The 13328-nt window shown below is 38.8% G+C and overlaps 1 protein-coding gene across 6 annotated transcripts in view; it reads left to right on the forward strand.

Moving 5' to 3' along the window:
- The first annotated feature begins 517 nt into the window (after window positions 1-517).
- LOC129727503 (lachesin-like) overlaps window positions 518-13328 on the forward strand; it is a 120716-nt gene continuing 107905 nt past the window's right edge. For 2 of the 6 annotated variants that reach the window (XR_008728544.1, XM_055685378.1), the window contains exon 1: window positions 518-639. The gene's annotated coding sequence lies outside the window, so the exon portion shown is untranslated. Of the gene's footprint in view, window positions 853-1017; window positions 1218-13328 lie in introns of those variants that run through there. The other 4 variants (XM_055685381.1, XM_055685379.1, XM_055685382.1 and 1 more) reach the window with 4 other exon arrangements.

The following is a 13328-nucleotide window of genomic DNA, read 5'->3' on the forward strand; positions in this document are numbered from 1 at the left end:
TTTTATCCTTACTGAAAACTTAGCATGAATAGTCATGCTGAGTTGTGATTTTTGTCAAGTACAATAAGAGAAGGCATTAGAACATTTAGATAACGCGCCTGGACGGCGAACTAGACACGAATTCCATTTATTAATCGGGCGCTGCTCATTCAATAGGGGACGATGTGTTGCGTATGGTCGTATTCCAACTAATGTGCCGAGGCTTGTAACAGTGCTGAGTATTTATGTCCGTTATGCACGAACCGCCAGCAGGAAATGCTCCGAACAAAAAACGACCTGTCAACGATGGAATACACGAACGGCTCCAGTGCCGACGTCCGAAGGTGTACCCATTATTTGGCACACGTTTTCAGTGGGGGCGCGTGGAAATGGGTACCTTAATGTTTACGTTTTTCGCCGGCTCCGGCGTGTTCCCCAAATGCACTTTAGTTTCCGCTGCAAAAATTGCGCATGCGCTGGAAAACAAACAAAATTCAAACGTGGATCGCCACAGACACGCGGCTTTTGGTTGTTCCGTTGTAAGTCCCTGTTGGCAGTTCCTTGGTGCAGGTTGTCGTGTTTGGTAGCAAAACTAGATAAACAGTTCAAATTTCTGGCTGCGGCTGGTCATTTCCCCTTTTACCTGTGCAAATTGATGAGGTGATGTGTGTACGGATAAAAAACAACTGCATGAAAGGACCATTTTGGTGCTCAGTTTTTGTCCTGAACTAATGAATGTAATGTGAAACAGCAGTGATTACCAACAGTGGCGGACTTTTCTAGTGTTGCGTTGGCGTCGTATTATTAAACAGTGATTCCAAATATTTACATAGTTGTGCAAACACGTGAGCAGTGCATTCTGGATTTAATTATGTGATTACTTTCGTTGAGCATTTCTGAGTTCATGCGAAAGAAGCAAAACGCGCCTAACGACATTGAGTGCAATATTGTAGTACTTAACTTTTTTAAATATCTATAGTGTTTTTAATATAAAAAAAATGCATTTGCTCCAAGGGTGCGGTGAAAAATTACACGATTTTGCGACAATATAGCTAATACTTTATGATGTTTTATGATGTTTCATAACACTTAATCTCGCGGGTAGAAAACATTTCATTTACAACCGCTATGTTGTAAAAATTAAAAAAATCTTCCCGTACAATAAAAGGGAAATTGCTGGAAATAATAGTGCAATTGCGAAAATACTCATTGTTTTTGGTGTTTAAAGTTGTGTATAGGTGAATACTTACGGCATTTGCAATATACTTTCCTAATTTTATAAAAGAAATTTTTATGTGCTTATATCAAGTGTCCTGTTCCGACACTGAATGGAAAGGTAGATTCAAAATTCCGCACTAGAATAATTTATTGAAGTTCTCAATTAGAAAGTACAAATGAGAGGAAATGCTTGGTCACTGATGAAAATTTGAATTCAACGATCAAATTCATGTTACTACATCCTCATGATATCGGCAGAATATCAGTACAAATTTATACGCATATTATGACAGTAATTGCAGCACTTATAAATGTAACTAAAATGTCAAAGTCAAAAGCCAAACGCATATCTGTTCGATTGTGACAAATAGACACTTCAATGTGAACTATAGAAGCTAATTATTTTAAAACAGACCGTTCAAGTAATTAATTTACAGTGACAGGTTTTTAAAGCGAATTCATATTTTCCAAAGAATAAAAATAATTTTTAAATAATTTTGAAACTGCGGCATCGTACCTTGTGCTCATAGCTTTTATTCCTAACTGATTGCAATATTTTTGTGCTTTTACAGGATACACGCCTAATTTTTGGTGCAAAGGTATCACTGATATATTATTGGTAACATATAAACGCAATACTGTATCATATATAGTTTGTACGTAAAGCGAAAAGTACGGCTATTGGCCTACAATGAAATATTGCACGAGATACAAGAACCAGAGAACTGGTTTTGAAATGGTACTCTGGAACAAGAAAAGATGTGTCTTCGTCTTTTGATTTTTTTGTCAACGTGATTTTTCAGTACGCGATGCTGTTGGAAATTAAAAATGGGTTAGAACATGACGCTACATTAAAAACAAAAAAAAAAAAACTCACGAATGCAAAAAAACAATAATAATGAATCGAGTCAGTCATTACCAAATCAATCTTGTTAAATCTGAAAATTAAAAGTGTCAACCATTAAGAACTCTGCTTTGCTTCAAACTAGTAGAACTAAGTTATGTGTACATATATGTATTATTATTGGACAGTTTCATTTATATTCTATATTTACTGCATATAATTGCATATCAGTCCCATGTGGATTTCCATAATTTTTTAGTTAAATATAAGATTCCATCTTTTCTTGCTTTACTATCGATTGAGAATACAAAAATGTTGATTTAATTCCAAAAATTCAGAAAAAATGTGAGATCAATTTGTCCCATCTTAAAAATAAACGCATATCAGTTTCGCGAAATGTTTTTCCCAAGTATGGCCATTTTTTTCTTTAATTCATGTCTCATTATTGTTATTCAACAATTTCAATTTTTGTTAAAAATCATAATTGAATACAAGGTTGTTACAAAGAAATTCCACACAGAAGTTAATTTTAAATAGACACTGAAACTGCAACTTTTTCTAGTAGTTCCTTCTAGTTAAGCTTCTTGGGTACGCCAGTCAGGGGAATAATAGCCTTGAACAATGCTTCTTCCAACTAGGTGTTAATTCCCTGTGGATGATCTGCTTGTTTCAAATGAGCTTAGCTTAGACTGCTCGTAGTTGCACTCCGTGATTGGTCGAACCAACAAAGTTGCAAAATGAACCAGATGAATGGTGCTTGGGACTAGCACTACATTCTCATTGAGCAATTTTCATTGGTTCACAATTGGTAAAATAATTGTAAAAGAACTGACCAATAACGACGCCGGCCACGACCAAAATGGAAGGACAACGGTGATGATGCTCGTTTTATTTAGAGACCGCGGGTACCACTGCATCTCTATGAGCATCACAGGATAGGAATTGTATTATAAGCCCTGGTCACTTTTTAATAAATGATGCTATATTTTACGCAGAACTAAACACTCACTTGAATTTGGAGATGTTTCATGTCCATTTCATAAAAAGTATTTTCGTGAATACTACCATGCCACAGTCTGTAGTACCTACTCACAAGCAACACACTAGTTTAGCCAAAAAAAAAAAACACCTTAAATGTAGACTTTTACTAAGCAGACAATCCACACGTCCAAAACGTTAGCCGTGCTAGTCAGGACTGAATTTGAACTTTGTAAATAAAATAAAACTGAACTAAAACTTAACTGAAACTGAACTTTTACTAAATTAGAACCTGAAATTAAATTAAACTAAAACTAAATTGAATCTGAACCAAAACTGAGCTGAGCCGAGCTGAACTGAACTGAGAATTATAGAATTCATAACGAATAAATTAACCTTTCCAGTATGCAGCTGTAAATTATTTTCTGGTTTTTGCGAAATCAAATCACACCGCAACAACAACGGCTTTCATCCAATAAACGTAGACACATCCCTCTTCCGGATACAAGATTTATAGCTCACAAAAACTAGAAAAAAAAAAACGATAAAAAATTTTGACGAGAAACATTTTCACGTCCGTTCTTGATCACAGTTTGCTTAGATCCTGTGGATGATCTGCTCGTTTTAAATGATCATTCAAATTGAAATTGGCAGAAATCAGAAGAAAATGTTTTTAGATGCTAAGCTGTAAACAGTTTTCAGATTTCAAACTTGGATTTTGCTTTTGCGACAACGGCCTAAAATCGATGTAACTAATGGGTGGATATTTCTGCTTTCTTCCTCGCACTGCAGCAAAGAAGCTGTCTGCGCACATAAATATGTGCCCATGATTACTTGAGAAAAATATTACTTTTTCTAGGCAGAGCGATTGCGAGTGAGACTGGTATGCGATTATTTTGTTACTTGATGGCCTAAAAATATCAGTCTCTACTCTATTTTTCTCTGCAATTTTCACGAAAAATGCAATTTCTCAATGAAGAAGTTATTATAAAGGTCTATTTTATTTTGTTATGTCGAAAACATAGGAACAAACTGCCCCAAACAGGGGAAATACCCAAAACAAGAGAAATACATTCAAGCGATGTTTTCTCAAATCGATGATTTTTCAGATGGTACTGGTATGCGATTATAGGTAGTTTAGTAGAATTGCCAAATAAATTGAAAATAAACACACAATAAGAATGATATCATAACGGTTTTCCGCATGTTTTCATGCACTTTTATTTATTGACAATTGTCTCGAAATAAATATAACACAAATTATTTATTCAATAATGATCTATTTTTTATTTTGTTTGTAACAATAGCGTTAAAAATATTTAAAGAACAAATTTTTGGAATAATTGTTGTGAAATAATTGCGTATTTTGTTTATCTTTATAACGAATGTATTTGTATAAATGCCTTTAAGTAGTTTTGAGTAAAATCATGCATGCTAATCTAGCACGAACCGTTATGTAAAATTGCTAGTAAGTCCGCCGTTATGTTTTTGTTTTTATCAAAAAAAGTTTTTATAATGTTCACACTAAACTTTAATACTTCATTCCGCGTCGAACACTCGACAGAAACGGACGTGCAAAGTGGTCGTTCTATTACAATCCGGTCCGTGTGTACGAATAGCCAAACAAAAGAGTGTATTATTCAAGGCCATCAGTTGACAGTCGAGTCCGTGTCGCTGTGCTGAGTGATCTCACACCCGGCTCACTGCTGGTGGCTGTATTGGTGCTGCTGGCTGCTTTGGGTGCAGCTTCGAACGATCGGACAACCACTGCTGGAAGGAAGAAGTAAATAGGTACGTGTTCTTGTCGGCGCTAGTTCGCTAGTGCGCTACATTTAGCGCGATGGATATAGATCCCTCGCCTCCCGTGCCACCATCCCCGAACCCCCCTGACCCTGACCCTTCTGTTACCCCCTCCCCTGTTCATTCTCCAGTCCCCCCTCGCCCTAGGCTTTACCCGGACGGATCTCAACAGGGCAGCTATACTGTTTATTTTCGTCCAAAGGCAGGAGTGAATTCAAAGCGATTTAACATACTACAAATTTCAAAAGACCTGACGAAGGGGTACAAGGCCGTGACCGAAATTTCCAAGGTCCGACCTAACAAGCTCCGTGTCGTGGTCAGTGATCTGGCACAGGCCAATGCTATCGCTTGCTCTGAGCTCTTCACACGCGAGTATCGCGTTTACATACCCGCACGAGACGTGGAGATCGACGGTGTCATAACCGATTCGAGTCTGTCTGTCGAGTGTATCCTAAAAAGCGCAACCAGTTGCTTCAAAAATACCGAAACACAGGCGAAGATTTTGGATTGTAAGCAATTGCGGTACATGTCTCTCGTCGGCGGTAAAAAAGTTTACACTCCGTCAGACTCGTTTCGCGTTACGTTTGCCGGATCTGCACTCCCTAGCCACGTCTCGATCGACCGGGTTCGTCTGCCTGTGCGATTGTATGTACCCCGTGTTATGAATTGCACCAATTGCAAGCAGTTAGGCCACACAGCCGCCTACTGCTGCAATAAGGCACGATGTAGCAAGTGTGGGGAGACTCATGCGGAAGATTCTTGCAGTTTTAATGCTGAAAAATGTATTCACTGTGGGGAAAACCAGCATGAGCTCTCCACATGCCCGGTGTACATGCAGCGCAGAGATAAAATCAAGGGGTCACTTAAGGAGTGTTCAAAGCGTTCTTACGCTGAGATGCTGAAGAAGACCGTGACCACTTCTACCATAACATCGAACCCCTTTGATCTGTTGCCCTCCGATGAAACCGATTCTGACGATTCATCAGCGGGAACATCTTGTGCCAATCCTGGGGAGTCTAGGAAGAGGAAAAATGTTTCTTCTCCTAAACTTCCCCGTAAAGGTCCTAAGATTTCCCAAAGTGTAATGAAAAGTACGAACAAACCAAACAGTGCTGCGGAAAAACCGAAGCAAACTCCTCCTGGGCTTGCAAATTTAAAGTCCCAGAAGGAGTTCCCAGCACTGCCAGGAACATCTAAAACCCCAGTTGTTCCTTTTGCACATCCAGTTGATGAAACAAACTCTGGATTAGTGAAATTATCTGACATTGTGGACTGGATTTTTGAAAATTTCAATATACCCGATCCAATTAAAATTTTTCTTACAGCATTCCTCCCAACAGTTAGATCATTTTTGAAGCAGTTGACTGCCCAATGGCCCCTCCTTGCAGCGATTGTATCCTTCGATGCCTAATTCAACTGCGTATATGAAGGATTCTATCTCTGTCTTACAGTGGAATTGTAGAAGTATTTTACCAAAAATTGATTCGTTTAAAGTTTTGATAAATAAAAACAAATGCGATGCATTTTCCCTTTGTGAAACTTGGCTTACTTCAAATATTGATCTCAACTTCCATGATTTTAATATTATTCGCCTTGATCGAGACACCCCATATGGAGGAGTACTTTTAGGGATTAAAAAGTGCTATTCTTTCTATCGTATTAACCTCCCCTCGATTCCAGGCATCGAAGTTGTCGCATGTCAAATGACAATACAAGGTAAAGAGCTTTGTATTGCCTCAATATATATTCCTCCCAGAGCACAGGTTGGGCAACGGCTGCTCTTTGATTTAATAGAACTTCTTCCCTCGCCACGTTTGATTTTGGGAGACTTCAACTCTCATGGCGTGGCTTGGGGTTCCCCATACAATGATAACCGCTCCTCTTTAATCTATAACCTTTGCGATGACTTCGACATGACTATTTTAAACAACGGTGAAATGACACGTATCCCGAAACCTCCAGCGCGCCCAAGCGCTTTGGATCTATCCTTATGTTCGACGTCGCTACGGTTGGATTGCACATGGAAGGTAATCCTCGATCCTCACGGTAGCGACCATTTGCCTATTCTTATTTCAATTAATAACGGGTCGACTCGCATGCGACCAATTGACATTCCGTATGACCTCACACGGAATGTCGATTGGAAGTTATACGAGGAAATGATTTCAAAAGCGGTCGAGTCGATTCAACATCATCCACCACTTGAAGAATACAACCTCCTCGCGGGCTTGATTCTCGACGCCGCGTTGCAAGCCCAAACGAAGAAATATCCCGGCGTAACGATCAAAGAACGGCCTCTCACTCCGTGGTGGGACCAAGAGTGCTCCGATGTCTACACGCAAAGATCCGACGCGTTTAAGGCCTACCAGAAGGAAGGTATACCTGGCGACTATTTACGGTATTCGGAGCTTAATACCAAGCTTAAAAGTTTGGCTAAAGCAAAGAAACGCGGATATTGGCGTCGGTTCGTGAACGAGACGTCGAGGGAGACATCGATGAGCACTCTTTGGAACACAGCCCGAAGAATGCGGAATCGCGTAACGGTCAACGAAAGCGAGGAGTCTTTAAGTCGGTGGATATTTGATTTTGCCAGGAAAGTATGTCCGGACTCTGTTCCTGTGCAAAACATTGTTCGCGATACGTCTCCGGGCCACGACGCGATAGAATCACCTTTTACGATGGCAGAATTTTCAGTTGCCCTCCTGTCCTGTAACAATAACGCGCCTGGGTTAGATAGAATCAAATTCAACTTGTTGAAGAATCTACCCGGCAATGCCAAGAGGCGCTTGTTGAACTTGTTCAATAAGTTCCTGGAGCAAAACATTGTGACGCAGGATTGGAGGCAAGTGAAGGTGATCGCCATCCAAAAACCAGGGAAACCAGCTTCTGATCACAACTCTTATAGGCCGATTGCAATGCTATCCTGTATCCGGAAATTGATGGAAAAAATGATACTCCGTCGTTTAGACCATTGGGTCGAATCAAATGGTCTACTATCAGATACTCAATTTGGCTTCCGCCGTGCCAAAGGGACGAATGATTGTCTTGCGTTGCTTTCAACAGATATTCAGCTGGCGTATGCTCGCAAAGAACAAATGGCGTCTGCGTTCTTGGACATTAAGGGGGCTTTTGATTCCGTTTCTATTGACATTCTTTCGGGTAAACTTCACCGACAAGGATTTTCTCCAATTTTGAACAATTTTTTGCACAATTTGTTGTCCGAAAAGCACATGCATTTTACGCACGGCGATTTGGCAACTTTTCGCATTAGCTACATGGGTCTTCCCCAGGGCTCATGTTTAAGCCCCCTTCTTTACAACTTTTATGTAAATGACATCGACGAATGTCTGGCAAATTCATGCACGATAAGACAACTTGCAGACGACAGTGTAATCTCTGTTACAGGAGCCAAAGCTGCCGATTTGCAAGGACCATTGCAAGATACCTTGGACAATTTGTCTGCTTGGGCTTTACAGCTAGGTATCGAATTCTCTCCGGAGAAGACTGAGATAGTAGTTTTTTCTAGGAAGCATGAACCTGCTCAGCTTCAAACACAATTAATGGGTAAAACGATTTCTCAGGTTTTGGTACACAAATATTTTGGTGTCTGGTTCGACTCTACAGGCACCTGGGGTTGTCACGTGAGGTATCTGATGAAAAAATGTCAACAAAGAGTGAATTTTCTTCGTACAATAACCGGACAATGGTGGGGAGCCCAACCAGGAGACCTTATAAGGCTTTACCAAACAACGATATTGTCTGTCATTGAGTACGGGTGTTTCTGCTTCCGCTCCGCAGCAAACACACATTTGATCAAACTGGAGCGAATACAATATCGTTGTTTGCGTATCGCCTTGGGTTGCATGCAATCGACCCATACGATGAGTTTGGAGATCTTAGCTGGAGTACTACCATTGAAAACCCGCTTCTGGAGCCTGTCTTCTCGTATTCTAATCAAATGTGAGGTCTTGAACCGTCCCGTGATTGAAAATTTTGAAAGGTTAATCGAAATTAATTCTCAAACCCGTTTTATGACATTGTATTTCAATCACATGTCCCAAAATATTAACCCTTCTTCGAATATTCCAAATCGTGTCGACTTATCAAATACTTCTGATTCTACTGTGTTTTTCGATACATCCATGATAGAAGAAACTCGTGGAATCCCGGATCATTTACGCGTGCAGCAGATCCCTAAAATTTTTTCCAATAAATATCGAAACATCAACTGCGACAATATGTACTACACTGACGGATCACTTCTTGATGGGTCCACTGGCTTCGGTATCTTCAATAACAATTTAACCGTCTCCCATAAGCTCGATAATCCTGCTTCTGTTTACGTCGCAGAATTAGCTGCAATTCAGTACACCCTAGGGATTATCGAAAAAATGCCCACGGACCATTATTTCATCTTTACGGACAGTCTCAGTTCCATTGAGGCTCTCCGATCGATGAAAGATGTTAAGCACTCTCCGTATTTCCTGGGGAAAATACGGGAACATCTGAGTGCTTTATCCGAAAAATCTACTCAGATTACCTTAGCGTGGGTCCCTTCTCATTGTTCGATACCGGGTAATGAGAAAGCGGACTCTTTGGCTAAGGTGGGCGCAACAAACGGTGATATTTATGTAAGACCAATTGCCTTTAATGAATTTTTCGCATTTGTACGTCAGAATACGATCATCAGTTGGCAAAATTCTTGAACCAAGGGGGAACTGGGAAGGTGGTTACATTCCATAATCCCCAAGGTATCGACGAACCCGTGGTTCAAGGGGTTGGATGTAGGTCGGAATTTCATTTGCGTGATGTCCCGGCTTATGTCCAATCACTATAGATTTGACGCGCATCTCCGTCGTGTTGGGCTCGGGGAAAGTGGTATCTGTGCCTGTGGTGAAGGTTATCACGACATAGAGCACGTTGTTTGGTCATGCCCTGTACACCGTGACGCCAGGTCTAGATTAATAGCTTCCCTGCAGGCCGAAGGTAGGCAGCCGGCTGTTCCTGTTCGTGATGTCTTGGCGAGCCGTGACCTATCCTACATGTCCCTTATATACGTTTTCTTGAAATCCATCCACGCCCCAGTTTAGTCCTATCCCCTTCCGCCTACATCCAACCAAACGACAAGAACACGTTAAGACCCCGGATCCGGAAACAGCAATCAGACCCGCACGATACTCTCAGGTCCCGAGGGAGACAACCCAATATGCCAGTCCGTAATATCTTGGCCCAGCAGCGGAACATATTCAATATGCTGCTTACCTATGGCGATGAAAACCATCAAACAACAAATCAGTGCTTTCAATGCAAAACATTCTAGCTTTAAGTTAGATTTAGTTTCAGCTCGTAGTCGGCAGCGAGGATAAAAAATTTGCTTTTAGCTATTAAGATACTTTAGAAAGTAAGCTACCAGATATAATTGGCGCCGTTAAACATTAAATTGTATTTGTGCCGTGTCAAATAAACTATAGATGAAGAAAAAAAAACTTTAATACTTATTCCACCTTGAAAACATTAAAATTAAGAAAAATCAACTTCGACTGATGAGGAAGAATACTATAAGTAGGGTCATTCCATTTCATCCTTGTGTTTATCTAGTGATTTGTTACATTTTGTGAAAATGAATTAATTCAGATCACTTATACTACTCCTACCACGGCCAAACCAAAAATAAATTTTATTTTTCACATTATTTCAAATTTTTTCTGGTAGAGATTATAAGTATTATTTGTACCGTAAACTGGGGTGACTTTGATCACTTTTTTGATTGTATCTCAAATATTTTCAGAATATACTGAAAACAATATTCTTTGATATTTTTAAAATAAGTACTGGCATGCATTGAAAAAGATTCAGTCACTACTTCAAAAGTTTAGCAACAATTTTGCTGTTTTTAAATGTGCTCTAAAAATTTTACACCAATCATCATTCCGGGGTGACTTTGATCATTTCATTGTTTTGATGAATTTGTAGTAACACTTTGCTACTTTCACTAAATTGAACAGTCTAAAACGACTTAAACGAGTTTATAAATATGGAAAGCAATTTGGGGGCCATTCACATTCTACGTGAACAGTTTATAATGGCGAATGTCCATGATTCATAAAAATTTTTTAGAATATATATGAATGATTATTCACTGAGAGAGAACGTGGTCTAAAATCATCAAAAACTAGTCCACGAGGAATATGACTTATGAAATTGTCCAAATTTGCATGTTACTTCACGTCTTGGGTTTTTGTTAAAAAGAAATATGTAATACGCTGTGAAGAATATTGGGACTCAACATTACCTTCGAGGAAAAACTTGCAAAAATAACAATAAAATGTTTTGTTATAATATTTGTTCATCTTAAGAACTAATCTGGGGACAAAATAAAAAAACTTTACGTATTGCAACATGTTGTTTTGAATCTGCTTGAACCGATTGTTTGTATGCAACAAAAATCGCCAAAAATACACTTTATGTTCAATTAATAATTTAGCATGAAAAACACTCTTTAAATAGCAGGAAATGCATGAATAGTAGCAATTCGAACATATATCCACACAATTAGTGAGGATTACGACAAATCCCAAGCACTACGAGCGCTTTTTTATCACATTTTCAAAAAAGAGGTACAGTGATCCAAGTCACCCCGGTGATCAAAGTCACCCCAGTTTACGGTATTTGTATTTGTATTTTGTGTAATTCATCTGACAAATAAAGTCTTAATGAATAAAATTAGTCCAATGTATCACAGATCTAATTCTATTTACGAATCGTCCAATTGCCTCATTGAAATCAAACTGCTCTTCCACAGTCGTGCGAATGCATGCTAAAATCGGCTCGTTTTGACCAAACAAAGTACGGTTAAAGGTTGGCTGTAATAACGATGTATTCCGGAGAGTCCTATAAGGTACGCGAAAGTTAATCTTTTCAAGTAGCTTGGGGGCATCAATTTCACCGTTCAACATTTTCGCCACGAACAAAGTTTGTTGTAGTTTCCTTCGTTGTTCCAGTGTATCGAGAGCCAGTAGTCGGCATCTGTCAAGATAGAGTGGCAAACTATCGGAATTCCTCCAAGGTAGATTTCGCAGTGCAAGACGAATGAACCGCTTCTGGATACGTTCGATTCTAAGGCTCCACGAAAGTTGATGCCGGCTTGCTTTGGAAATGATCGCTCTTCGGTGTGAGTCAAAACTCATTTTAGAGTCCAGTTTAACTCCCAAATCGGACACTTCGGTGAAACTGGGGATGATTATCCTTTCAATATTATAATCAAACAATATCAAAGAATATCGGTGATGTGCGGTGGAACGATATGACCTGACGTTTATTGATGCTAATTGTTAGTTTATTCCTGCGGCACCAATCAGCAAACGTGGTTAGCGAGTCTTGTTGAAGCCGACAATCCTCTTCAGTCCGCACTTCAATATAGATTTTTAAGTCGTCAGCATATAGCAGCTTAAAACCTTTTTTTCAGAACAAAGGCTGCGTCGTTAAAAAATAAAATGAACAGTAGCGGGCCGAAATTGCTACCTTGAGGCACTCCCGATTTGTTTGAAAATGGTCTTATAAATAAATAATCTAATAATCTTATAAATAAGGTATAAATTTTGAGAGCTAATACCCAATCCGCACAAGAGTCACAAATAAAATAGGACTTTTTTCTTACAATTGTCCCCCGAATGTTTTAAAAATAATATGGAAATAGTTTTTGTAATTGAGTAACCATTACTTTTTATAGAAAAACTTGTGTTTATTTTCTTACAAAAAACACTAAAGCTATGATCAAAAAACAAATATTTCTTTGATTTTGTTTCCGTGATCATTGAACTATAATTTATTTATTTTTCTCTGAAAAGTCACAGACGAAATCATTTCACTTGTGAAACGAATATATTTTTTCCATTATGTAGTCACGGTGATAATTTGAAGTACAAATGGCTTTTTGTCTTAGAATAGTCACCAAGAAATTAAGAGGTACATTCAAATTTTTCTGACAAATACACAGTGACTTTTTATAGAAATAGTTTCCCCAGTTAGTCACTGTGACTTTTGTAAGAAAATATTTGACAAAAGTTTTGTTCAATAGAGTTCATGACCTTTTGAAAAAAACTTATAAGTTATTAACATTGTCACAGTGATTTTGGTAGTCAACTTTTTTGGTTTAAATAAAAATTAGAAAAAGTAAACATCGTGCTTTGACGATCAAATGTTACTATTTAGTCACCGTGACTTTTGTAAGGAAACATATGCCAAATGTTGTCATTGAGGAATATGTGATTTTTCTGAAAGTTCCACGGGATTTTAGTAACTATCCTTTTTTAACCAAGTAACAAAAAAATTGTTCAATTTAATAAGGTTACATATTCCCTGAAACTAACGTTCCCGTATCAGGTGATCTTTATTGAAGAATCAAAATGATCACCAAGAATATTTGGTGAGGAACGCCTGAAGTTTGTTGGTTCACTAAAATGGGAGAAATACTTGCTTAAAGCGGCGAAAGTAGTCCATTATAAAATTA

Source organism: Wyeomyia smithii, chromosome 3 (genome assembly GCF_029784165.1).
Source record: "Wyeomyia smithii strain HCP4-BCI-WySm-NY-G18 chromosome 3, ASM2978416v1, whole genome shotgun sequence".
Taxonomy (NCBI): domain Eukaryota; kingdom Metazoa; phylum Arthropoda; class Insecta; order Diptera; family Culicidae; genus Wyeomyia; species Wyeomyia smithii.